The sequence below is a fragment of the Sturnira hondurensis genome, unplaced genomic scaffold (assembly GCF_014824575.4).
Source record: "Sturnira hondurensis isolate 20B ecotype Veracruz unplaced genomic scaffold, ASM1482457v3 Scaffold0006413, whole genome shotgun sequence".
In the NCBI taxonomy this organism is placed as follows: Eukaryota; Metazoa; Chordata; class Mammalia; order Chiroptera; family Phyllostomidae; genus Sturnira; species Sturnira hondurensis.
This window is the reverse complement of record NW_028079044.1, coordinates 14,670,300-14,697,439: the sequence shown is the minus strand read 5'-3', so window position 1 is coordinate 14,697,439 and position 27,140 is coordinate 14,670,300.

Below are 27,140 nucleotides of genomic sequence, written 5' to 3'. Positions count from 1 at the left end.
TATGTTCTTCCATCAAAGAGTGAGCCCAGTGCAGATGAAAAGTGCCCTCATTGTATTCTTCTCAGAATTGGGAGGATGTGGTGGCCTGCACCCCAGACATCACCCAAAGTGGCTTTAGGAATGACAGTAAGACAATTAACACATTGTAATTGTATAGTTCTCCAACACTGCTTTTTCTTCCTTAGCTACGAGCCTCTGAACAGCCTTTGCTGTAAAGATCTAAGGGGCAGAATACTTAGATGGCTTGCTCAAGGTTGCACACTGAATTAATGCAGAAGCGGGACTAAGAAAAGCTCTCTGGACACCTGACCCACTGTTCTTTCCTCTGCCTGGCCCTAAAAGTATATTCCCTTCGCACAGCACTGTCCAAAGGAAATAGAATGCAAGCACAAATGTGAGCCACATACGCCATTTTACATTTTCTGGTGGTCACGTTTTTAAAAATAAAAACAAAAACTGAAACTAGTTTTAATAACAGATATTACTTACCCCAATAAACCATCATTTCAACAAGTAATCGGTATTAAAAATAGTTAATGACATATTTTACATTCTTGTTTTCATATGAAGTCTTCAATATCTGGGGTGTGTTTCACATTTTCAATATAGCCCAATTTGGACCAGCTCCATTCCAAGAGGTGGAGGACTACAAATGGCCCCCTTATTGGGCAAAGTAGCATCATGGTGTCTGCCTGAAACAGTTCAACAGTAAAGCCCTGCCAAGCCCAATCCTGGGTCAGACAGCGCCTTCACAGTCAGAACTGTTGAACTGAGACCCATCCAACAGCCCCATTGGGAAGTGTCAGAAAGGTTCCCAGACAGCCTCCAATCCTAAAGAGATTCATCCCTGATATAAAGCCCCGGAAGCCTATTAACCCCTCTCCTCCTTACAATGCCCAGTAAAACAGCATTTTCACACAGCCACTGGCAAGCCTTTAAGGGGCTATTATAGAGGGGAACTGCATAATAGTCTCTTGCAGATTATTTTATTAAGAAATATAAAGAAAGCACATTTAGTGTTTCAACAAATATCTATTGAGTGACAAGTATGTGTCAACAACTACGAGCATAAAGAGGGCATAAAGATATGGCAGTAAACAAAATTGGCCACCTATGGAGCTTACGTTCCAGTGGGGATGACACTGGAAATAAATAAACAGGAATACAAAAAATAACTACAATCTGATATGCCTACAAAGGAAATAAAGAAGATAAAGAGAAAATGGCATCTAGTGATTGTCCACTACATGCCAGGCATTGTACTAGTCTCCTTCACCCGTGTTAGCGCTTATCATGGCCGCCATTTATTAGTGCTTAAAACATAGCAGAAAATATTCTAGGCTATTTATTCATACTACTTATTATCTTTAGAATAATTTTGCAAGTTAAATCTCGTTATCTCCATTTTACACATTAAAGCCAATGCCCAATGAGATAATTAAACAAAGGTCACATTACCAGTAAGTGGAATAGACAGGATTTCAAGCTCAGAACAAACACCACAATTCTCTTTTTATTCTACCATGCTGATGTTCATTTTTATCATGCAAATTTGTTGAGTAGCAATAAAGAATAGAAATTGAACCAATCCTGTGTGAACTGGTCAGAACTTTAAAGAATTGAACTTCAAGCATTGAAAAGAGAATTTTTGTGAAGCCTTGAAATGAGAACATCGATTCAGGCATCAGGAAATGGTGGCACAGGGATTACCAATGGGCTGCATCTCCCAGGCCAATTCTTGAGGCTACCTAGAAACAGTGGCAACATGTAGGCCATGGTCAATTAGCTATGTGTGCCATGGCTGGGGACTGATAGAGGAGACACACTTGCTATGCATTTATCATCTCTACATCTGTCTGCAGACCTGAAATCCTGAAAGGACCTGAAATCCTGGACTGCTTAAGTGGATTCAACCCAAGACCACACTTGGTTAAATATCAGTCAAGATCAATGAGCTCTGTCTGCCCTGAGAGTACATTTAGCACCCCTGGGCTTGATCATCAGACCTGAGACCCTCACAGGACCCAGAAGCAAACGCCACGCACACTGGACTGCCTACAAGGTAAATCCAAGCCCAGACCACGCCTGGCTAACATCCTAACACAAGTCCAGTGAGGCGGGTTTAGTAGTTGACAACCAGAGTACATCGCAGTTATAACTTTCTTGTATTTTGTCAATGATTTATTTACTATTAATTTACTTATATATAAACTATGTTTAAGCTATATCAAAGTGTCCATTAATCATTTTACACCAATCATTCTGTGTTTTTAAAAGCCTTCAGTTAAAAGCACAAGCACCTAAGCAAGAGGCACCAAACAGGTCTTCCCATCCTATTTCTAATGCCCGTAATGGGTAGGCCTAAAAAACACCACTTCAGGTCAGCAGTGTCCACATGGGACACCGAAATGGAAACAAACTAGGTTACCAGCGTCATTCTTCTCCCCACAGGATGGTGTGCCTAGAGCATGTGTCCCACTAAAGCTAGAGGAGAATCTCCACAGACCAGAAGAATCACACTTAACACGAAAGTACCCCCTACGCAGCTTCTCTTCCACCCCCATCCTCTCTAATCCCAGAAAATGGCTATATCACCTTTCAATGGCAAAGAGACCACCTCAAAATCTCCTGTGACTCCTACCTCGCCGACATAAACCCTGATATTACAATGTTTTCCACAACAGTCAGCCAAGGGAACAGGAAAATCTCTCTCCCTTCCGATCACAGCACAATCACAGGAGAACATAATCTTTGGATGAGCAAACTTCCTCTTCAAACAAAAGAATACTTCTGCCTGGGCGGCAAGAGACATTTAGCCCCTCTAATATGCCCTGTTGTCGAAGGTGAGCCTTCCAGGCTTCAGTGGTGGGGATAATTACAAGGGGATTTGCAGTCAGGGCCTGCAGGTGGGAAGGAGGGAGGGAGCAAGGGAGGAGAAAAAGCAAGAATTCCAACAGCTTTTTCATGTCAGTGAAGCATCATCATGCTCACAATGAGCATCGCTTCCTTGTCGCTGACCTCTCTCTCTCAAAAAGTCTTCTTAGTTGTGGAAAGATGCTTGTAAGTATGGTTCCCAGTTTGAAGTGTTGAAACGTCTGAGAGACGTTAGCAGTTCTTGGCTAAAATCACACACGAAAGTGTGACTGCCAGGCAGGCATGCTCGCAGCCTCTGCTATCTTTATTTCACATCGTCATGCAAACAGTCAGGGTACATGGTGACAGTCATTTTACAGACAGAGCTGTTCACCAAAAAGAAAAGCAGAAAACCTACTGCTCGGAGACTTCAGGCAACCACCAGTCCATATGCTTCAACTACCAGCCACTCAGAAGCCTCATTTCAAGGACAAAACATCAGAAAAGAGAGATGTAAAAGGCAAAAAGACAGCTCTCTCCCATCAAAGGTGAGCATCTCTGTGGACAGACACGTTTCCAGTTCACTGATCCGAGCTGGAAACCAGGGCATGGACTGTCCTAAAGAGCTTGTACAGAGCCATCTGCTCCAGTGAGCAAAGGGACACCCTGCCCTTGTCTCAGTGCACAGGGAGATCTTGTCAACCTCCCCACCACCTGGAACCTCTGCAGGGCTCGAGGAGATGGTAGGGCACACCTCCCAACCACCAGAAGAGGGATAATGTAAAGTGGGACATTTCAGTTCCCCTAACACGACATGAATTTCAAAGAGCACTCAGTCTCCAGATTCCTTTATTTTGGTTGGTTGCTTGGAAGACTGATTAATTTAAGCCATCCTCCTCTACATCCCATGTAACCAGATGTCAAGACCTTCCATGGGAAAAAGCAAGAAAGTGATGATTTTTCAAAGAGTGGTATATTGAGGTTTACTATCTCAGAAATAGAGCAATGTTGAGTAACGGCATGTAATGTTTTTGTTTATGTTACTCAGAATAGATATTTTTAACCTCTTTTTTGAAATAAAAATATCTTCCCTGAGCCTTGTACCTCAAAAAAGGGATTACACTTCACACCCTTCCCTGCATGTCCAGGGAACAGTCCTGCTTCCAAGACCACAGTTGAGCGAGCCTCATGAAGTGACCAGGAGGAGAGGAGAACTATTGCTGAACTCCTACTATTTTATTATGTATTTTAAAACACTTTTCACTTTCTGTAGTTCTTTATTCAAAGTATTCACACCTACACATTGTTTAACAACACGTAATTTGTACTCAGTTACCTTTCTCAGGTGAAAGGTGTGCTCTGCGGGACAGAGTATCTCACAGGCACAGGTAATTCACCTCCACCGTGCAGACGAAGGGTCTCTGAGGCGGGGGCATTAAGAGACTTTCCAGAGACCAAACAGGCATGTCCAACACTCAGGCTAAATTTCCCCAAAATGTCTGAACTCTGAAGGAAAGGAAGGAAGAGAAGATAAAGGAAGCAACAAAGGAGAAGAAAGGAGGAGAAAATAGAGGATGAATACAAGAGAAAGGAATGGTCTTTGATTCCTTGGACACTTTTCCCACTGCCCCCCTTTTTCTATGTAAGTCACGATGGAAAGAAAGCAGGGCATGAAGAGGGGAAAGACCAGTGGCAAATTCATAGCCACACTCCTCCTTCTACCACATAACCTTCCTTTCCACTCATGTTCTTCCTACCAAACCTTTTTTTCTTCACCTCTCTCTTTCTGTCTCTCTCTGTCTTAAAATTTACTTCTTGTGTCTACTATCCTCTTTCTTCTCTCCACGTTTATACTCTTACTGAGTTTCCCTTCACATTAAATTTCCAAAGTTAGTTGCCTTTTTCAAAACTGGACACAAAACCTGGACCCAGAATAATCTTAAGAATTATGACCAGACTTCCGCCAAGATGGAGGCATAGGTGGAAACACTGTGCCTTCTCCCACAACCAAGTTTGAATACAACAAAGGTTTGGAGAACAAAGACATAGCCAAAGGACAGAAAATTGAATTATACAGAAGTCCAACTACGTCTAACCGTTCAACAGAGACGGTAAGAGGGGCGGAGCCAGCAGTGGAGCAGGGTCGGGCAAGACAGATACCCCGACCTAGGAGCGCAAGTGGCCCGGACCCAGTCAGGGTGTGGGGCAGACTGACCGCAGTTGCACATTCACGCACAGTGAGACGGACCACGCAGGCCCCAGGGGGTGAGGGCTGACGGCAGTGGCACACTCACGTGCAGTGGGACAAAACCCGTGGGCCCAGTGACAGTGGCAGCTGCGGCACTAGTGGGGGCCACGGTGGCAGGCGGCAGACGGCAGATGGGGCGCCATTGTTCCTCTTTGACCCCGCCCCCACATACAGCGTCACAACCCAGCAACTTAGTTGCCCTGCTCTGGTGAACACCTAGGGCTCCGATCCTGATACGTAACAGGCACAAACAGCCCAAAAGATGGCACAAGAAGAACTCAAAGTCCCAGAGCCAATAACTCTCAGCGACCGAGAAATTGCCAGCCTCTCAGAAGCACAATTGAAGACACTGTTTATCAGGATGCTCACAGAACTGGTTGATTATAGTCACAAATTAGAGGAACATATGAAGGCTAAACTAATTGAAATGAAGGGAGATGTCCAGGAAACCAATAGCGATGGAAAGGAAACTGGGACTCAAATCAATGGAATGGACCAGAAGGAAGAACAAAACATCCAACCAGAAAGGAATGAAGAAATGAGAATTCAAAAAAATGAGGAGAGGCTTAGAAACCTCCAAGACATCTTTATACATTCCAACATCCGGATTATAGGGGTACCAGAAGGGGGAAAGAAACAGCCACGAGTGGGACACTTATTTGAACAAATAATAAAGGAGAACTTCCCCAGTCTGGCAAAGGAAATAGACTTCCAGGAAATCCAGGAAGCTCAGAGAGTCCCAAAGAAGTTGGACCCAAGAAGGAACACACCAAGGCACATCATAATTACATTAGCCAAGACCAAAATGAAGGAGAGAATCCTAGAAGCAACAAGAGATAAGGGGACAGTCACCTACAAAGGAGTACCCATCAGACTGCCAGCGGATTTCTCAAAAGAGACCTTACAGGCAAGAAGGGGCTGGAAAGAAGTATTCCAAGTCATGAAATCCAAAGACCTACAGCCAAGATTGTTTTATACAGCAAAGCTTTCATTTAGAATGGAAGGGCAGATAAAGTGCTTCTCAGATAAGGTCAAGTTCAAGGAGTTCATCATCACCAAGCCCTTATTATATGAAATGCTAAAGGGACTTATATAAGAAAAAGAAGATGATATTAACAGTGAAAGGACAGCAAACTCACAGTTATTAACAATCACACCTAAAACAAAAGCAAACCAAGAGGACAGCTAGATCAGGAGTGGAACCATAGAAATGAAGAACACATGGAGGGTTAGCAACAGGGGAGTGGGAGGAGGAGAAGGGGGAGAAGATACAGAAAATAGCATAGACAGTAGGTAGAAAATAGATAGGGGGGAGGGCAAGAATAGTGGGAGAAATATAGAATCTAAAGAACTTGAGACATGTGGTTATAAACTAAGTGGGGGAGAATGGTGGAGGAGGGCGTGTGCGGGTGGAGGGGAATGAAGGGGGGGAATAGAACAACTGTAATGGTATAATCAATAAAATATATTTTTTAAAAAAAAGAATTATGACCGCCTCTGCAGACTTTTTCTACTTCACAACCAAAGTTGCCCCACCCTTGCTCCCCCACCACCTTAGGAAATCCCAAATTTCTGTGGACTGAAAGTCCACCTCCTTCCCTCCTGAGATTTCCCCACATGCCCAAGCAGGGCCCCACCACCAATCAGAGCACACGCCCCCCAGACAGGTATGGTAAACATATGCTGGGATCAAAGATGCTATTAATAATAATACCATTAAACAGGCCCTGGCAGGCTGGGGTTAATCTGGAAACATGCATGCTCATCACACATGAAGCCCATAATACATGGATAAGGGAGAATCTTTATTCTCCAACTCACTGGCATTCATTTATATTCCAAAGTCTCCACCTCTCCCCCGACGGAATCACTCAGCACAATAGGATTTTCTCTGCTCAAACCTACCTTCACTTTAAAAGAACTGAAAAGGATGGGCTTAGCTCCTGTCGCTAGCATCAAGGCTTTTTCTCTTTGACAGCTGGCCCAGGGATCCCCAGCTTCATCTCTTCATCTGTTTTTTCTTCCCCATACACACATGTGCAAAATTCACAGCATCCTCACTGCAAGCAATTTAAAATTCTATTATTGGGTTCAGACTGACCTGGCATTAGATGTTCTTGCAAGCCAGAACGGTGGCATATTAATTTTTGACTGGTCTGGGTTGAAAAAAGCTGGAACCCCCTGAGAAGGGAACCAGAGGCTGGACTATTTCACCTCCAATTTGACTTTAACAGAAGCTGCTTCTGTGTGGAAATAAGGGTAATGGCAAGAGTTTGGCTCCACAGCTGCCACCCCTGCAAAGGGCTACCCTTAGCTCTCCCTCCAGCCAGGAGCAGCAACAGGAAAGGGGCATGTGAGGTCTGTGTGTGTGACGTGAACAGGAGTCAAAAGCTCAGGCCAGAGAGCCAAGCATCCCAGAGCTGAACTTGCTGAGCCCCTGCACAGCCTATGGTTGTAACCTGGAACCAAATCCCGCCTGGAACCTCCCCAAACCCAGGCAGGAACATCATCTCCAAGGGTCCTATTTATAATATTTTCTCCTAAAGGCCACCACCTGAAAAAAAACATAATCTACATGGGAGTGCCCTCCACCACCCCCAAACTACCTACAGACATCCCCTGCCCATCCCTGTTGCTTCCTAATCCTGATTTGCAGAACTTTAGGTGGCTCCTCTCATCCTAAAGTATATTGAGAAATTTTTAGATATAATTCTCAAGACAAAATTTGTCCCATTTCCTTTCATTTTTGACAGTGCCTTGCACCACATTCAAGAGGAAATGGAGAGCAAACTGTGTTAAAATTAAGCAAAGCACTGTTAATACTCTTGTATCTTTCTAATTAATGATATTATCAATGTATCAAATGCAGGACAGAGGTATTCAAGTAACTGAGGAACTTCCCAACTTTAAAGAAGTAGTGGACCCCAGGGAGTTTTAAGCAGGCCTTTTGCTTTGTGCATAGAGATGAACTCTGGTACACTAAACTACATTTTCACCCAGCTCAATTCAGCCATTCCTTCACTGATGTAACCTCAAACTGCTGAGGACATCTGTGTTCCTTCCCCAAACTGGTCTCAGATGCAATCATGAAAATAGATTCATTCCCCAGTGACATCCACTGCCTGTGTGAAACAGTGAGCATTTCTGGAAATGACATATAATGTCAGCTTATTAACATGTGTTCTGAAACATGCACTGTTGCATCCATTCACCATTCAACAAAGAGCTATGGAGCCCGTATTCCCTACCAGGTTGGATGCCAGACGACTGACACAGAGGCAAGTGCAACCTGTGCCTCTGCCTGTGAAGCTAATAGTAAATTGTTAACCACACGTGAATTAAATAATTACATATTAGAAGAAGTGACATGAAATGACAAACAAGGGTCTAAAGTAGAAACTACAAGCTGGGACCAACTTTGAACTACCTCTGAGCAGGTAACATTTAAGCAGAGACTAAAAGGATGAGAAGAAATTCATAGTGCTAAAATTCAAGGCATCAACTTCCAATTATGTTCAAGGAGAGGAAAACACAAGAGCAAAAGCCCTGAGAATGAAAAGAATTGGGGGGTTCAAAGATTAACAGAAGCTTAATTTGCCTGGTACATACGCAGTAACTAAGGGAGAAAAACGGCGCAGGACGAGATGCCGTCTGCCATCCTGTTATGGCCGCGCCTGGTTCCCTATCAGAATGCAAGACAAGAAGAGGAATAAACTAGAGATGGCTTCGAATTGAATCTAATCTGTACAAAAAAGGAATCACAAGCTTTGAGACTTTACCTAATGAAACTTTACCATTGTTTGTGGCATACCTCAATCCGGAACACACCACACCATCATCTCGAAACACCATGCTTTAAAGTCTGAAGTAGAGAGCACGGGCCGGAGTCACGCAATGCTGACTCCCACTCCTGGTGCCCACTCCTCAGCCTCTCTGAGGTCCTGTCTCCAGCTGACACACAGGCAAATTTACTAATGGAACTGACTTAAGAAGACACATCTTCACTAAACGCTACTGTTAGAAGTAATCCTTTGGATATTTACTTTTAAGCTGTTAACTGGCTGATACTTTAATCAAATAAATAACTGCTGCTTAATCCAGTCTCAGACCTCCCTTGCCAACCCCACACAGAGGTGGATGCTCTACAGCAGGGCCGTCCAACAGAAACAGAGCGCAAACCACAAATGCAAACCGCTTGTCTAATTCCAAATTTTCTAGTAGTCACATTAGAAAAAAGTTTTTAAAACCTGTCATTATTAAGAAATAATCTTAACATATTAAACTCAACATATGTAAAACATTATCATTTCAACATACAATTAATGTTCTAAAAATATTGAGGACATATTTTATATTCCCTTTTTTTGTTCTGTCTTTAAAATTGGGTGTACATGCCATACTTATAGCACATCTCATTTCAAACTAGCCACATTTCAAGTGCTTAACAGCCACATGTGGCTACTGGCTAATATGCTGAATAGTGTAGGTCCACAGAGACAGTCAGAGTTTTAGACACTCGGCTCCATGATCTGTCTCTCATCTAATTGCAAGATTGATGAAGGTTAAGAAAAATAAACCAGGCCATAGAGATAAAGCCAATCTCATGCTTTAGAAGTCCATTCTGGTTTCTGAGCATTGATGCAAGTTTCAACTCTTCCACCTCTCTGAACTATTCAGGTGGCATTCATTAGTTGACTCAACAAACATTCACTGAGCATCTTCTGTTGTCCAGGTACCAGATGCAAGGGATGAAGACATGAACAAGCATAATTCCTGCCCACAGGGTGCTCAAAATTAGATGGGAATCTTCCAGCCCAAGTCAGCACATCCTCAGGATGTCTTCCTCCCCAGCTAGAATTTGGGAGCAATGCATTCTGGGTTGGATTCCTCTACTAACAAGTTAAGAATCCCTGAGAAAGCATTTTCCTCATCAGAGATTTTGCTTCCTTACCTGTAATACTGTGAGTTGATCTAAATAACCACGAAGCATCCTTTTGGTCTGAGATTGCAGCTTCAGCCTGAACCCCATTAGCCTGTGTTTTGTCCTAATGAGTGTGGGAACACGGGAGAGCAAGCTGAAGGGAGCCTCTGCCCCTACGTCTATCCCCAGAAGAAAATGCAGCTTTGTTCACTTCTGAATCCTTTCCCCTCTGGGCCTTCTGTGGCTACAGGAGTTGTCTACCTTTGCTTTACTTTGCTTTGTTTTAATTACATTCAAAATTAGCCAAACAATCCCCATGGTCCACCTGGAAGAATAATTGGCCCATTCGGTACATCTGACAGTGTGGGGAGACCACCCTTGTCATCACACCAGAGCCCCACACACATTCTGCTCCCAGGTAGATGATGTCTAAGAGACCCAGGGAGCTCATCTAGCCCATCATTAACCTCATTTTGAGACAGCCCCAGAGGCAGTCCTTCAGCCACCGGCACAGCCGGCTGTCAATTGTGTCAGGCCAGTAACATATTAGTTAGCAGGGGAGCAATCCAAAGAGGTAGTCATAGATCCAAATGCCTGAAAGATATTCTGGAGTGTGGTAATTATGTCCTGCAGCTGCCAAGGGTGTCCTCTGTGAGTTTACAGAGAGTAGTTGTACCATGGAAAGAAGAGGACAGATAATAGCAGCCAAGCTGTCAATAACAAACAACAAGTCTTGGTTCTAACTCACCCAAACAGTCCTCAACACTTAAGTCAAGATTCATCCTTGGGTTCCTATGTCTGTTCCCAGGAGATCCTGGTCCCCTTAATATGGGTACTAGGTATCCACATACCTGAACAGAGAAGATAAGGGACAAGAAAAAGGGGGTCAAGTTAAAAGTAAACGATATGAGAACGAGAGAATACACTTGACGGTACTAAGTATTTTGTGGCTCTATTTTTACAAGTGAAATTCCCCAATTTCCATGTCTTAAAAAATGGGAAACTTCTCATACTTTATCCCAAAACAGCTTTTGCTTAGTTTTTTTTCCACTGACAGTAAAATGGAGTAGGGTGTCTTCAAAAGACCCAGAGTTACAAATTAGTAGGTTCACTAACGTGAGGGGAACCAAGGGCTCTGAAATATTGGAAAATTTGAGTTATTCCAGTAATTTTCCCCTTTCAAGAAACTTAGCCGTGTTGTTCACTGAAACTCGCACACCTCTGCCATCTCCGTTTGTGTCAGTGCCCAGTGTGAAATTCACCTTCCAGAGCTGCATGGAGCTCTGCAGGCTATCTTCCCAATCACCATAAAAACATTCAGATCTGAGGCACAGATGCGCATCCTGAACCTAAGGTAGCCACTGCTAACTGATCATAATATTTCTCACTGAGTCCATCTAGACTCAGTCTCAGAACCACTCTCAGCCCCGAATCCTAGACAGCACCTACAAATGGATCAGAGTGTCGTGTTGTCCTAGCTCAGAGTTTCCTCTGAACTATAAACAGACCACATGTATCAGTTTCCTATTGCTGCTATAAAAAGTAACCATGAATTGAGTGGCTTAAAACAATACTTTAGTTAATAGTTCTAGAGGTCTTACATGTGTGTACACAGGGCTGCATTCCTTCACCAAGCATAAGGGAAGAATCTGTTTTCTTGCCTTTTCCAGTTTCTAGATGTCACCTACATTCCTTGGCCTGTCTGTGGCTCCTTCCTCCTCTTCAAAGCCAGCAGCACAGCATCTTCTCTTCCTCTCTGACTTCTGCTTGCATCCCCACATCATCTCTCTGACTGCCTCTCTCTCGTAAGGACCTCTGTAATTACATTTAACCCATCCTGAAAACCCAATATACTCTTCCCTTCTCTAGATCTTTATTTTAATCCTGCCTGCAAAGTCCTTTTTGCCATGTGAGATAACATATTCACAAATTCTGGGAATGAGTGTGTGCACATCTTTTTTAGGGAGGAGGGGACACATTATTAAGCCTACTACGCCATGTCTTGGACAAAGTTCCCTTGCAGAACTACAGAAGAAACCTGTTGATAAGATTTACCTGTGGGATTTGAGTATATACCAACATGAACTAAGAAGCTAAGAAGCTGATTCACCTTAACCTCTAATTATTAATGAATCAAATTCACTAATCTCTGACCAATGCAGAGTTAAAATATGCCTCTGGACTAATCATCCCAGAAATCTATTAAGATATATCATTTAAAAAAATTTTTTACCTGCAGGGTATTAAGTTTGATTTTTCCTTTTATTCTGTCCTTCTGGTCTTATATTCTATATTAGTTGTAACTGTGCCTTTAATGTACAGTATTTGAAAAGTAAATTGTAACTGAGCCACAACAGAATGTGTTGTCTTTGGGGGCTTTAGTAACTACGTGACAATTTGCCAGGACCTAAGGCAAGAAGGAGGCAGCCTTTACTGTGCCCCTCTCTTGTTTAGCTTTTTATGAAGATTCCTATTTTTATTACATGTAACGGAGGTCAGTTTCATTACTGCCAATCTGCAACCTGCTACAGTCACTCCGGGAGACATTAGCCTGTCACCACTGAACCAGCTGGGTCTCAGAAATCTACAATAGGTCTCACTCTTTAGCTTTAAGAACAAAAAAATTAACCACAGAGAGCACAACATTATCTTTCAACACCACCCCCCGGAGAATGGCAGTGATAAATTGCCATCATCCAGTGCCCGCAGAGGTGCGGGACTATGACCAGAGGCTACATGCACTTGGCAGACCCAAAGAAACTTTCCAAAGAAACAACCACTGCAAACTTGAAGCTGGGCTGAAGTTCCCTCTAAGAAGATGCTCGTTGAACAAGAATCATATAACATGGAAAGACATGTCCAATATTCTACTGTGAGAACATGATGTTGCTTTTGCTTCACATGTATATAAATAATTAGAAAGAAACACCAAAATATCCATGATGATTATCTCAGGAAGGCTATAAGAATTGCTTTTTAATATTTTTTACCTGTTTGTATTTTCTAGATTTTATGCAATGAAAACATTCGTTTCATAAAATTAAAGTTTCTTAATAATAATCATCAATAGCATTCATCTAGGCAACAAGCTAAGCGAGTCACATACAAGTCTTGAATAAATCAAAGAGGCAAGATTGTGTTTAAATTTGAGTAAGTTTGGCTAAATTTCTTAATCATTTTGAGCTACGCATTAGGCATGTGCTAAATGGTAGACACTGTTCCTAGTGATGGGAATACAGTGTTGAACAAGGTTAGCAAAGTCCCTTGTGGGGGCAGAAGGAAGACAATAAAATACACATTCGAAATGTCAAATAGTTCTAAGTACAATGATAAAGACAAATGGGGTGCTGGGATGGGGAGGGATTCGGGACTTCTCTACGCTGGATGACCAGAGAAGGCCTCTCTGAGGAGGGACCATGGGAGCTGAGACCTCCATAAGGAGAAGGAGAGGCCATAAGAAATGCAGGAGGAACATTTCACACAGAGGAGACAGCCACAGAAAAGCCCTACGGCGACAACAAACCCGATGTGTCCACGGACAGAAAGCAGGCCAATGCAGCCAGAGCTTCACGAGCAAGGAAGCGAGTAGGACAACATGCACTCAGAGAGGAGGCAGCAGCCAGATTACAGGGCCCTGTGGACCAGCATTAGAGCTGGAATTTTATTCTAAGTGTAGTGGGCAATCACTGTGAGTCTTCGACAAGGAGACCGTGATTTACATTTCCAGAAAATCAGTCTAGCTGCTATGAGAGGACTGGAATAGAGGGTGAAAGAACATAGTTAGGAGGCTACTGCAATAACCCTGGTGATAAGGGACAGAGTTTGTACTGAGATGGTTACAGTAGAGATGGAGAGAAGTAGATGGGCATTGTGAAACAGAGCTTATAGGGCTTCCTAATGCATTAGATGTCAGAGAGAGAGAGATGAATCAAGGATAACACGCATCTACTCAGCACATATCAATGAGTGCCTAATACATGGTAAGCACTCGTCTAGTAGAGCAGCTGATGAATGGTTGGCCCCATTTACCGAGATGGGCAAGAGTGAGAGACAAACAGATATGGGATATAGGGAAATAAAGGTTCTTCTTGGGGCAGGTTAAGGTTAAGATGCTATCTTCATTAAGGTAATTCTAGCTGCTCTGACAGACAAACACCAAAATTCAATGGCTTCATACAGTAAGATTTTATTTCTTGCTCAGGTAAAATCCAAATCAGTTACTCTCGATTGGTAGGCGGCTGTCCTCCAAGTGGTGATTCAGAGATCCATGTTCCCTTCTTGTTATGGCCCATCCGTCTTCAACATTTGGCTTTAAAAGTCACTGGGCTCATCTGTATCCATTTGAAAGATAAAGAGTATAGACAATCACATGTGAGAGGTTTTAATGGGCCAGACCTAAAAGGGATGTACATCACTTCTGCTCACATGCCGTGAGCTAGAAATCTGTCACACAACCACACCTACTGGTAAAGGAGGCTGCACTGTGCAGTCTAGGTGTGTGTTCAGGAAGAGGAAATGATTCGGGAGACCTCCCAGTGGTGTCTACTAGTCAACCAATAGAGAGGTTAAGGAGCAGTTGAATATTTAAGTTCAGGAAAGCAATCTGAGGTAGCGATAAAAATTTCAGCATAATCACTGTGCAGATGATATCATCTAGCTATAGTGTGTATATGCAGAGAAGTGAAAGACTTTGGTCACGCCATCCTTTGGAGGTCAAGCAGAGGAGAAGCAGCCAGCAAAAGGAGACTAAGACTGAGCCACCAGGGTGGTGGGAGCAAGACCAGAAAGCAGCTACTGCAAAAAAGATGAGCAAAATTGTTTCAAGAAGGAGGGTAGTCAGTTGTATCACGAACTTCTGACAAAATGTTAAGCACTGGATTTTAAAAGCATAAAGGTCACTGGTGACCTTGATAAGAACACCCTCAGTGGAACAGCAGAATCGGGAGCAGTTTGGAGGAGAATGTGAGGTAAAGAAGTAGAGAAAGTACAAACTACAAAATCAAGACATTTTCTGTGAAGACAAGCAGAGAAAATAATGAGGTACAAGTGAGCTTTTGTGTGTGTGCTTAGATAGAAAATATTAGAGTATGCTTCAGTGCTCATGGGAATAATCCTGTTTGAGAAACAGGATACAGAAAACATGAAAATTACGGCACAAAGTTCTTTAGAAAGGCTGGGTGCAGGGTCTAGAACACACGTGGATGGGTTGGATTTAAATAAGGATAGAACTGTAACAGAGGGAAGCTGGAAGATGTGAATATAGATACAGATGTGGGCAGATATAGGTGGTGGGAAGTAGGGAAGTTCTTAGCTGATTTGGTTTTCTTAGCAAAATGTAAGGCGATCTCCTCAACTAGGAGGTAACCAGGAGAAAATACAGGAGACCTGAGGAAAGAAGGCATTAAGTAACTTGATGAGAAAGGAAGCATCACCCTACTAGGGCAATGTGGAGGAATAACAGGTGCATATGAGTGCATTGGAGATTTGTCATCCTGATTTGAATATGTAATCAGTTGGCCCAACTGTATGTTTTCTCCAAGAAGTTTTGGCTACTTGAGTGCAGACATGTATAAGGCAATTGGATGGCATTAACCACAGCCAGATTTTATCAGGACCCAAGTCAGAGAGGGGGAAAAGGAGTTAGGGGTGATCCTAACCATGAACCAGGGAATCCTAGCTGGAAAAGGTAGGAAGTATGGATGTGAGGGCAAGAAACAACAGTGAACCAGGGGAAGTACCTCAATAAAGGAGGACAGTGGTGATGATAAGGTCATGAGCATGCCCATGAGATTGGGCAAGGGAGCTGGAAGGATGAAGGGTTTTGAAGGTGAAGGGGTAAAACAACTAAGAAGCCACAATGTTCATAGATCCAATACCTGAATACTGAAGTCACTACCTCCAATAACAGAAAGAGGACTAAAGGAGGAAAGGAGGAATAAATGCATCGAGAAATCTGGTTAGATGTATGAGGTATTTTCCATTTGCACTGCTACCCCACCACCTTGGAATATTTATCCCCTTTGTTCCACTGTTCCAGGACTGCTGAACACCAACCTCATCCCTAACGGACTCAACTCCTGTTGACAGCAGCATCAAACAGCCCACCCCCTCCCCCAATCACACCTTCCCCTCCCTCTTCAGTCTTAGACTTGTAACAATGGAGCTCCATTGTTACTAGGCCCAGGTACCCTATGCTTGGGATTTCTCTTACCCTAACCACACTTTTGTAAATAGTCCCTTTATTAAACTATTTGCAAATTATCCTAATTTCAGTAGGCCATCTGTTTCCTTCTGGGAGCCTACTGATACAGTAAATGATAGCAATATGAATACCTGCCTTATAGGGCAATTGTAAAGATTATAGAAAATGTATGCAAGGCAGATAGCATAGCATCTGGCACATTATAGACACTCAACTAATAGTAGGGTAGTGGGGAAGAGCAGTCGTTTTAGTTGTTGTTAGTACAAAACTATATACTCAGGTCCAGGTAGGTCCTCTAATTCATATCTAGTCATAAATTCACAGTTAAGCACCTGGTTTCTGCTTGTACCAAGGAACTCTCACCTAGCCAAGTCATTCATAGCAATTACGTGAACAAATATATGCCCCTCCCCCCAAAAAAAGGAGAAGAAAGATTTCAACAAAGCAGTTGGTTTCTAGAGTGATCTCCGTAGACAGGCCAGCTAGCGTCATGGTAAATATGACTTCATCCTGTGCAAGTTGGAGAAGTCTGTAGAATTAAAAAAAAAGAAACCCCATACTTTGCATCTCACACACACTTCCCTGCTACTGCGCTCGGCAGCTGCACTTTCCTTCCAGGGACCATCAGTGGAACAGCCACCTTACCATTGTTTAGTAATAGATTTTATTTTAGTCGTGATGCAATGTAAATGAAATTGTCTATTGATGAATCAACAAAATTTCTAGATTTTGTCAGAATGAAGGACCGAAGTCCCAGAACAGAGGTGGGTTTCAAAAAAGCAGACAGCAGGGATTAGCTGGTTCTACAGAAGCTGTCCAGAAGCTGCCTTTATAGATGGACAGCTGCCCCCTTCAAAGCCAGTTGTCCATCTCTGGAATAGGGAGGATAGAAACCACTAGCTCAGGACTCTTAAGTGCAAAGCTCAGTCTAGAGCCTCCTTATTTTAGTGACTCATTTGGATGAGTTTGAGGAAAGACATATCAAAAGAGCAAGAGGAAACTCAGAAGGAATTCAACTCATTTACCTATTTTACAACACAAATGGAATCATGTTCAGTATAAATCAAAACATACAATACTGTTTCCTTTCTGTGGCCCGTCTGATCCACACTCCTCTGCTTAAAACTCTCAGTGGCTTACCACTGCCTTCTGGCAGAAACCCGAATCCTTCACGTTGCCTCAGCTTGCCTCACTCTTCGTGGCCTTACCCACACTTGACTTCATTTGGTTTTCAGTTCCTCTCTGGGTCCCTCTCCTCAGTATCCTCTCTCTGGCACCAGAGCACAGCACTTTGCACATGCTATTTCCTATCACCGCCCCCCTACCTAACATGCCACTTGCCACTAGGTAACTTTTATTTATAATTTAGGACTCAGTGTATTTTATTTCCTCCAGAAAGCCTTCCACGGCTCATTATGTTAGCCCATAATTGGCTCCTCAAGCACTCTGTACTTACAAAAATAAAGCATTCTTTAATTACTTTTTGATGGCTGTCTTCTGCTCTAGAATATTCCATGAGGGCAAAGAATGTGATTGCCTTGCTCTAAACTATATCCCAAGTATCTGGTACATAGTAGTCCCTCAGTAAACATCTGTTACATAAATGGTTGCAAGAATAACGCATATAGGAAAATATTATGCAGAACTGTGAAAAATACGCAAATCCTCAACCATGTTCTTTTTAAAAAGTATGATGTAATCCAAAGTATACAATATTGGAAATTGCTTCTTCATTTCCAATTTAAGTAAATTTGTTTGTCTGTAAACAGATCATTTCATTTACATTGCAATGTGATTTAAAAATAAAATCCATTACTAAACAATGGTAAGAGAGTCCTCAAGAAATAAACTGGTGGCACTGGGATCCAAAGGATTCCCCAACAACAGATAATTCCACATCAATCCTTCATCTTTAAATGAGGTTAATGAATGGTATTTCATAAAAATGTTACAGAATTCAGAAGGCATTTTATTTATTCAACAAGTATATTTTATTTATTGAGCTTTCACTGTGCATCAGAAACTGGGAATATGGTGGTGAGCAAGCCCTCTGCCTCCACATAGCCCACTAAAGCTCTCCTCTATGTAGCACCAAACAGAGAAAGGAAGACAGAATGATAGTACATTGACTTGAATCTGTCTCGGCTGATTCAATAAATAATAACTAGGTCAAGAACCTAGATGGTTATCACATTTCTGATAAAAGTGACATTTTACCAGAAATGTGACATTGCATTTTAACAACCATAAAACACTTATCTTTGACCTAGTAGTTTGACCCTTGAAATTTATAATAGATCTTTACCATGGGAAAATACAAAAGAAGAAGTAAAAATATGCAAAACTATCATTGTTGCAGCATTTTAATAATGGTTAAATAGAGTACACCGTGGCATGACTGTGACAGGGAATATTATACAACTGTCTTACATTTTCATTTTGAAGATTGTTGCAATCTCATATGTGCTTTTAAAATCAGACTACAAATGTCTGTTTTATGATTACAAAAGCGAGGCTTATCATATTTGTGATTAACACAATTGGGATTCAAAAAGAAATTATGCTTAAGACTTATTAAGGATTAAGCTCTTACTGGTGCTCAAAACATTGAACTCTAGTTCTATATAAAGACAGAGAAGTGGTTTCCTGTCTCCGATATGAAAAAACACCTGAAGTTTTCATTCTTGCAGGTTTATGAGCAGCAAAGAGTGTAAAGTGGCTATTGTCATGACAATAACCAGAGTGTGTTAATAAAGCACTTTGGAACGACTCTGTCCCCTGCACTCCCTGACAATCGGAACGCACTTTGGGAAGGCTCTAGCTTACTGTGTCATGCCTGTGTGTAACTATGACAAACCAGATTAGTTCCAGGGGATAGACAGAGATGATGAGAGGTCTGCAAACTCCTCCATTTCCATACAAAGCACTGTTGAGAGAAAAGGTGAATATTAACTTGGAGGAGATGTTGTATTTTCATGATTCTTACCTTGTGGATGGAAGTTTTATTTAAAGGTACTTTTTTCATCCAGTTAAACATAATGAGGGACAAATGCCTTTTCTTTTCATCAAAGTTTAATTTCATCAATCAAAGTAATTGTAGCACATCCCCACCTCTATGGAAATTCAGAAGGTTCAAAACTGGACTCTGCCCTCCCTTGCTGCAGGCTGTCACCCGCTCTCTACATCCCACCCTTCATCAATGTGCACGCACAGCCCAGTCCATCCAAACCACTCGCAGATCCTCAAATGCACACTACTCTTCCAGGCCTCCCTGCTCTACCCATTCTCCAGAACTTCCGCCACTGCCTTGCTGATTCCTTCTTCCTGACTCACTTCCCCCACCCCCCAGGAGTGCTCAGCCCTTCCTTCTCTGCATTCCCATAGTACCTGGTATGTGCCTCCACTGCGAATTATCACTTTATAATGGAGTGACCTGGTTAACTGCCCACTTTCACCACTGACTGTGAGTTTCCTGCAGTCAGGAGCCTGCCAGTTCAGTCTCAGCCCCAGTACTTGGCACACTGTCTCATAATGAATAGATGCTCTGTTACAAGTAGTCAATAAATTAACCCCCTCTTCTTTGCAAAATCCACCTCAACCATTTTCCTCATGAACAGACGTCTCTAATTGTAGAATACCTGGGACAAATATTGAAAAAGCACTACTTGTGTTAGTGCTTTTTTAGAGACCAAGCATAAGATGGTCTCTTCCCTCTTCCTTTTACTCCTTCGGCAAGAGTCCCGCCAATGGCACGGCCCCTGAAACCACTACAAATGGGTATAACTCCCATCGGCTTAAAACACAAAACATAGGCAGGCGGTTTAACTCACTCTATGAACTCTGCCATTGTCACGTTGTTGGTTTAAAAAAAATACCATTCCATCTGCCATAAATCTACATTTCCCCGAAATGAAATATAATACCCCCACTTTCCTCTAGCAGTCAGATAATCATCTCCTTGTTTTACGGGAAATGATTTAGAAGAGAAAAGAATTGGTCTGACAGTCTCATAAGTTTCAGAAAGTGCTTACCCTGACGGTCTCTTTCTTGCTTGTCCTATTTCTTCTCATTTCTCTATATATACACAGATACACACATTCACACACACATGTGCACACGCTTGCACAGATGCACACACAACTACACATGTTCACAGTGAAATCTAGGTCTGCCATATTAAGCCAAGACTGGAATCATGCCATTAATAACCTGTGTTAGACCTCAGCATATTCTTCTATCTCTCAATTGCTTCCTGCCTATTCTTTGTCTGCTATTTTTCCAGCTCTCCAGCTCTGACTCAAGTCCATGAAAATAAAGACCTTGAATATTACGCAGCCCTTCAACCCTGACAGCAGAAAACACTTACCTGGTACTTTCACTATGTTTGGAAGGCAGGGGAACCCACCATCCTACTCTGTTTTGACCCTTCCTTCAATGTTTCCCCCTGAGGCCACAGACACAATTGTCCATCTGCCTCCCAGCCAGCACAGCACATCTATTTCTAATGCGAGGTAGTCATTTCTAGAACACTCTCCCAAATCCTCCTTCACATGACGCTTAGCAGTGTTCACCTTGAGAAGGCAGGAGGTGGCACTGTGTAGGTGACGGGAACATGACAGAGGCCACCACCACTCATCACTTCCCTGACATGGAAAATCCCTCAGGGTACTCAAGAGAATAAGAAACTTTTTTCTTTACCACTGATGTTTATTGATTTGTCCAGTTCATTGGGAGCATCCCTTAATGTTCTGCTTTCATGTGTCTGCTTTGTTGCAGGGGTACAGAAAAGAATATTGCAAATTGATCTGTCTTCCCAGCCTTTGTTGGGAATGGACTCCTATTACTTTAGTTTCTCAGGCCTGTCACCGCGTGCCCACATTCCGAGGCATAGGTAATCAGCCTGGCTAAACACTGAGAGCCAAGCTGATTAATTTCCAACATTCTCGCCCGAGCCCATTGACAGCATGCCTGTTTGATGATCTCTGCAATAGATGGCCACTTCTGATTGTTTGACCTTTGTCCTTCACCCGGGAGCAGCCTATTCTAGCCCTGTTTAAGTTACCAGCATGTACACTGTGTCTACATCATGCTTGAAGAAAACCATAAAGTCTTGGTGCCATGAAAGCACAGAAGGAGGGCTTTTAAGAGAAACTCATCTCCATTACCAGTTGAACAGCACTCGAGAACCAATCATATAGCCATTAAACAAAAAGACAAGACATTATCCATAACCTACAATATTACTCCTGTAATCTACCCATTCATTCTGATTTAGCTTATGTGCTAATTATGATCAATGGATTTCCACAAGAATGTAAAACTATATCACAGCTTTTAATTTCTCATTCCACCATTTCCCAGAATTCTATTATTTTAATTACTTTATATTCTACTTACTTCTAATAGCTCAGAACAAAAGGGTCATCATGACCATCACCAATATATCTCTCTATATGTATAATTTTAGGCACATTGCCCCCATTATTAGATTAGATTGGTTTTATTTTTAGTTTTTATTGCAGAAGGGGAGCCTTTTTGACAATTTCAGAGATGTATTTCATTTATCCTAAAAAACCTTTGGTTTTAAGATAGGTTGGAGTCTATTTATAGAACTAAGTTCTCAAAAATGCACATAATTTACATCATTGCTCACTAGGAACTACGTAGTTAGAGAGCTAATGTAAGTTCACTTGGAAGCCATTTTTCAAGGTCACACTCTTTTCCATTCCACAGGAAAATGGAAGGTTATGAGAACACCAAGGTCACCCAAGGACAAGTCACATATGCATTTAATTTAATGAATCAAATATGTGTCCAGATTGAGTGTGCATTGGGTGGCAGACTGAAGTGAGAAAAGTCTTCAGAAGAAAGGTAAACATGCTGAACATTCCAAACACTATGAGAGGTCAGCCTAGACAGGTGGGCATATAATTACACCAAATTACAAGCATGTCTCCTTTCCAAAATGGCACAGAAAAGAGCATGTGTTGCTTTTGCAGAAATATCAAATTTAAGAGCTTTGATGGACTGTTGAGAGCACAGCCCATCCCCCCATTAATAAATGAGAAATAGGGACACAGAGGGAAGAGCTGAGATGGGTCCAGGCCTAGCGCCTCCTGATGGTGGTGCCAGCACACTGCTCTTGTCACTGAACCAAGACGTTACCTTTTCCCCATTCCCTGAGCCGCTTCTCTTAGCCCAGCTCCTTTCATAATTCTTTCCACATTGCAACATAGAAATATTACATACTGCAAGTGTACAACCCTTTGTTCAAGCCATCTCCTTGAGAGACAATGTAAGGAGCTTATGGATCAGTTCCTGAGGTCTGGGCATCATTGAAGCATAAATACCTTTTCTTTCATTCATGATCAACCTGATGAATGAGATTCACTAATTATGTTCAATAATGATTCAAAGGAAAAATGTTTAATAGCTTAGTTGTTAGCTTTACTCTGTCACAGGGAGATTTTTAAATATATTTTATTGATTATGCTCTTACAGTTCTCCCTTTTTTTCACCCCTTTATGCCCCTCCCCCCTATACCCCCTTCCCACCATCATTCTCCCACTTTAGTTCATATCCATGGGTTATACAAGTAAGTTCTTTAGCTTCTCCATTTCCTATATTATTCTTAACCTCCCCCTATCCATTTTTACCTATAATTTAAAGGTGTGTAACTTAATATTAGTGTAGACAACCAAACAAACTCTAGTCCTGGCTGGGTAGCTCAGCTGTTTAGAGTATCATCTCAATACACCAAATTGCAGGTTTGATCTCTGGTCAGAGCACATACAATCAACCAATATTTATGGCTGATTGAACCATAAATTGAACCATTGAATATTATGGTTCATGTATGGCATAAATGAACAAAACAGTAAATCAACATCTCTTTCGCTCTCTTTCCCTTCCTCTCTCGCTCCCTTCCTCTCACTTTCTCTAAATTTAAAAATTTGTTTAAAAGAACTAAACTCTCACATATCTGTATGTCATTCAAACTTTAGTTAACATGCTATAAATTTTAAAAGAGAAGGCTCTTTAAAAATAAATGTACATGTATACATACATATGTGTGAATTTCAAATGTTGCATATTTTTTCATTTTATGAAATATTTCAAACACACGAGGAAACAAGAACAATAGCACGGATATCATCCCACCCCTTCAACACTTTGCCATATTCATATTTTTCATTTTATTTCAAAGAAATAAAAAATTATAGATACTCTTCAAATTGCCCATGTACCCATATCAAACACATTCCTTTCTCACTCTCCTCAGAGAAAAACCAGTATCTTGAATTCAGTGTTTATCATTCTCTTAAGTTTTTCTTCCTTTTACTACTTATGAATATATCCATAAGTAATATATAATATTGTTTTATGTGTTTTAAATTTTAACATAAATAGTATCTAAACTATATGTTACCCTTAACATGTTTTTTAAATCCATCTTTAAGTTTTGAGATTTATGAGATAAATGTAGCAACAATGCATTTTAGTGAAGTGTTCTGTACTTTACTATATGAATATATAACAATCCATTTATCCATTCCCCTCTTAGTGGCTATTTAGGTTGCTTCTGATTCTTCACTGTTACATACAAGAGTTCCATAACTATTCTTCCATACATGTCCTTGTACACATTTTCAAAGCTTCCCTGAAGTGCATTCTTAGCAATAGGAACTCTGCCCTGTAAGGTCCGTGTGTTTTCAGATTTACTAGATATAACCACACTGTACTCCCAACTGGTGACACCAATTTTGAAAATTCACAATCAAACCAGCAGTGCATTAGAGTTCACATGGTTACATACCCACATTATGTCCAGTTTCTTGATTCCTGTTAAGCTAATAGGTGTAAATTTATATCTCATTATTGTTTTACTTTGTGTTTTCCAAATTACCAGGAATATTAAGCATTTTTTATATGTTTATTAGTCACACGGAATACCTCTATTATTATCTTATATACATTGTTCATCTTTCTATTAGATCGTCAATCTCACTGATTTAGGGTAACTTTTATATATTCTGAATATTAATAATAGCTAACATTTTTGCCTGTTCACTAAGTGCAAGAAATTATTCATAGGGCTTTACGCATAATAACTGCCTTAATCTTCACAACAATCCCACAACACTGACAGTAGTAAGATTGTTATCCCTAGGTTTAAAATTCTTTTAAATGAGGTCAAAAGATGTTAAATGACATGCATAAGGTCACACAAAGTTATAAGTGATGGAGCCAAGATTCAGACCCAGGCATCTGATGCGGGGTGTCATGGCATTCTCTCCATTTTGACACAGGGAAATTCTTCATCAACTTTATGCCCTGCAAATACTTTCTTCCAGTCTGCACTTACCTTTTCAATTCATTCATGTGTATGTCATTTTTTGGAAGTATACACATATGAACACACATATATGCATATGTTTGTGTATGTGTGTTTTATGTGTTATATATGTCAGATTACCAAATATTTTGTTATATATAATATTTATGTTGCGTGTGTATTTTATATTTATTTTATGTTATGCAGTCATTTTGTATATGTATTTAGTATACATGTTATTTATGTGTTTATATTTTATGTATATGTGAATGCATATATGCATTTTGTGTGTGTTTTATGTTATATGTGTATATTTTATTAATGTCAGATTACCAAATATTTCTTTGTAAGTTATGCTTTTTAAATCCAATTTAAGAGAATTCCAAACCTCGAAGCCACAAAGATACTGTCAAATATTTTCTTTCAAAATTTTTGGGAATTTATTTTCCAAATTTTTTTGTATATAGAATATTTAATTTTACATTTTACAGTATGAACAACCACTTGCCATGACATTATTTGAAAACAATTTTACATTTTACAATATGAATAACCCACTTGCCTTAGCATCATGATTTGAACATCATCTCTGAAGACAGTTAACATACAACTTCTGTCAAATATCAGGTATCTACGAACATGTGGGCCTATTCTGGGAGCTCCTTTCTATTCCACTGACCTGTCTGTCTTTATGTCAGCACAACACCACCTTATTATTAGAGTTTATAATGATTCTGGATATAAGAGGCAATGGCTCCCTGCTTTATTCTTCTTTTTAAATTGTCTTTGACAGATGCAGAATTTTATTCTTCCCTATAAATTTTAGTATCACATAACCAAGTTCCATGAAAAACCATGACAGAATTTTCATTATAATAGCATTAAATTTATAGATTAATTTAGAATAAATTAAGATTTCTATGATATTAAATTTCCCCATACAAAAGCATGGTATATTCCGTATTATATAATATGGGTATAATTCCATATTATATAGTACGGGATCCCAAAACATGGTATAATCCCATGGCATAATCAGATTTTAAATAATGTTTGACAAAATTCTCCGTAAAAGTCATCTTTGTTAATTCCTATATATTTACATATATATATTTTCTTAGCTTATAGATGTTGTTGCTTTTGTAACTGGGAGCATTTCCCTATTATACTTTGTAATTGGTACTACAGCTTGATGATCTCTACAATGCATGGCCTCTTCTGACTGATGTTTGCCCTTTAGTACAGAACTGTCTCTTCTAGTACCTGTTTAAGTTTACAGAAACTACGCTGTTTCCACAATGCCTTTAAGAGAAACCATAGTATCTTTCAATGTAACAGAGTAGATAGCCCAGAAATAAACCCATGTCTCTACGGTCAATTAATATTCAACAAAAGGGTGAGAAGCATAAAATGGAGTAAAAATAGTCTCTTCAACAAATGGTGTTGGGAGATCTGGACAGCTACATGCAAAAAAATGAAACTGGACCACCAAATTACACCACGCACAAAAATAAAGTCAAGATGGATAAAAGATTTAAATATAAGTCACAACATTATAAAAGTCCTAGAGAAGAACACAAGAAGGAAAATCTCAGATATTCCTTGCAGCAGTATTTTCACCGATATGTCCCCTAGAGCAAGGGACATAAAGGAAAGAATAAACAAATGGGACTTCATCAAAATAAAAAGCTTCTGCATGGCTGACAAAAACATCAGCAAAACTAAAAGGGAACCAACCGTAAGGAAAAATATATTTGTAAATAATACCTCAGACAAGGGTTTGATCTTCAAAATATATAAAGAACTCACATCATTCCACTCCAGGAGGACAAACAACCCAATTTAAAAATGGGCAAAGGACCTGAACAGACACTTCTTTAAGGAGGACATATAGAGAGTCCAGAGACATATGAAAGGATGCTCAGCATCACTACCCATCAGAGAGATGCCAATTAAAACCACAATGAGATACCACTTCACACGGATCAGAATGGCAATCATAAACAAATCAACAAACAACAAGTGCTGGCAAGGTTGTGGAGAAAAGGGAACCCTAGTACACTGTTGGTGGGAATGCAGACTGGTGCAGCCACTTGGAAAACAGTATGGAATTTCCTCAAAAAACAAAATATGGAACTGCCTTTTGACCTGGCAATTCCACTACTGGGACTATACCCTAAGAATCCTGAAGCAGCAATTCAAAAAAAAATCTATGCACCCCAATATTCATAGCAGCACAATTTACAATAGCCAAGTGCTGGAAAAAGCCCATCATTAAATGAGTGAATAAAAAATGGGGTACATTTACACAATGGAATACTATGCAGCAGGAAGAAAAAAGGAACTCCTACCTTTTGTGACAGCACAGATCAAACTGGAGAGCATTATGCTAAGTGAAATAAGCTAGGCAGTGAAAGATAAATACCATATGATCTCACCTATAAGTGGAAACTAATCAACAAAACAAACAAGTAAGCAAAAATATAATCAGAGACACTGAAATAAAATACAAATGGACAGTAAACAGAAAGGAGAGGGGAGGGGGATAACAGAGGAAAGACAGGAAAGGGTCATCAAGGAA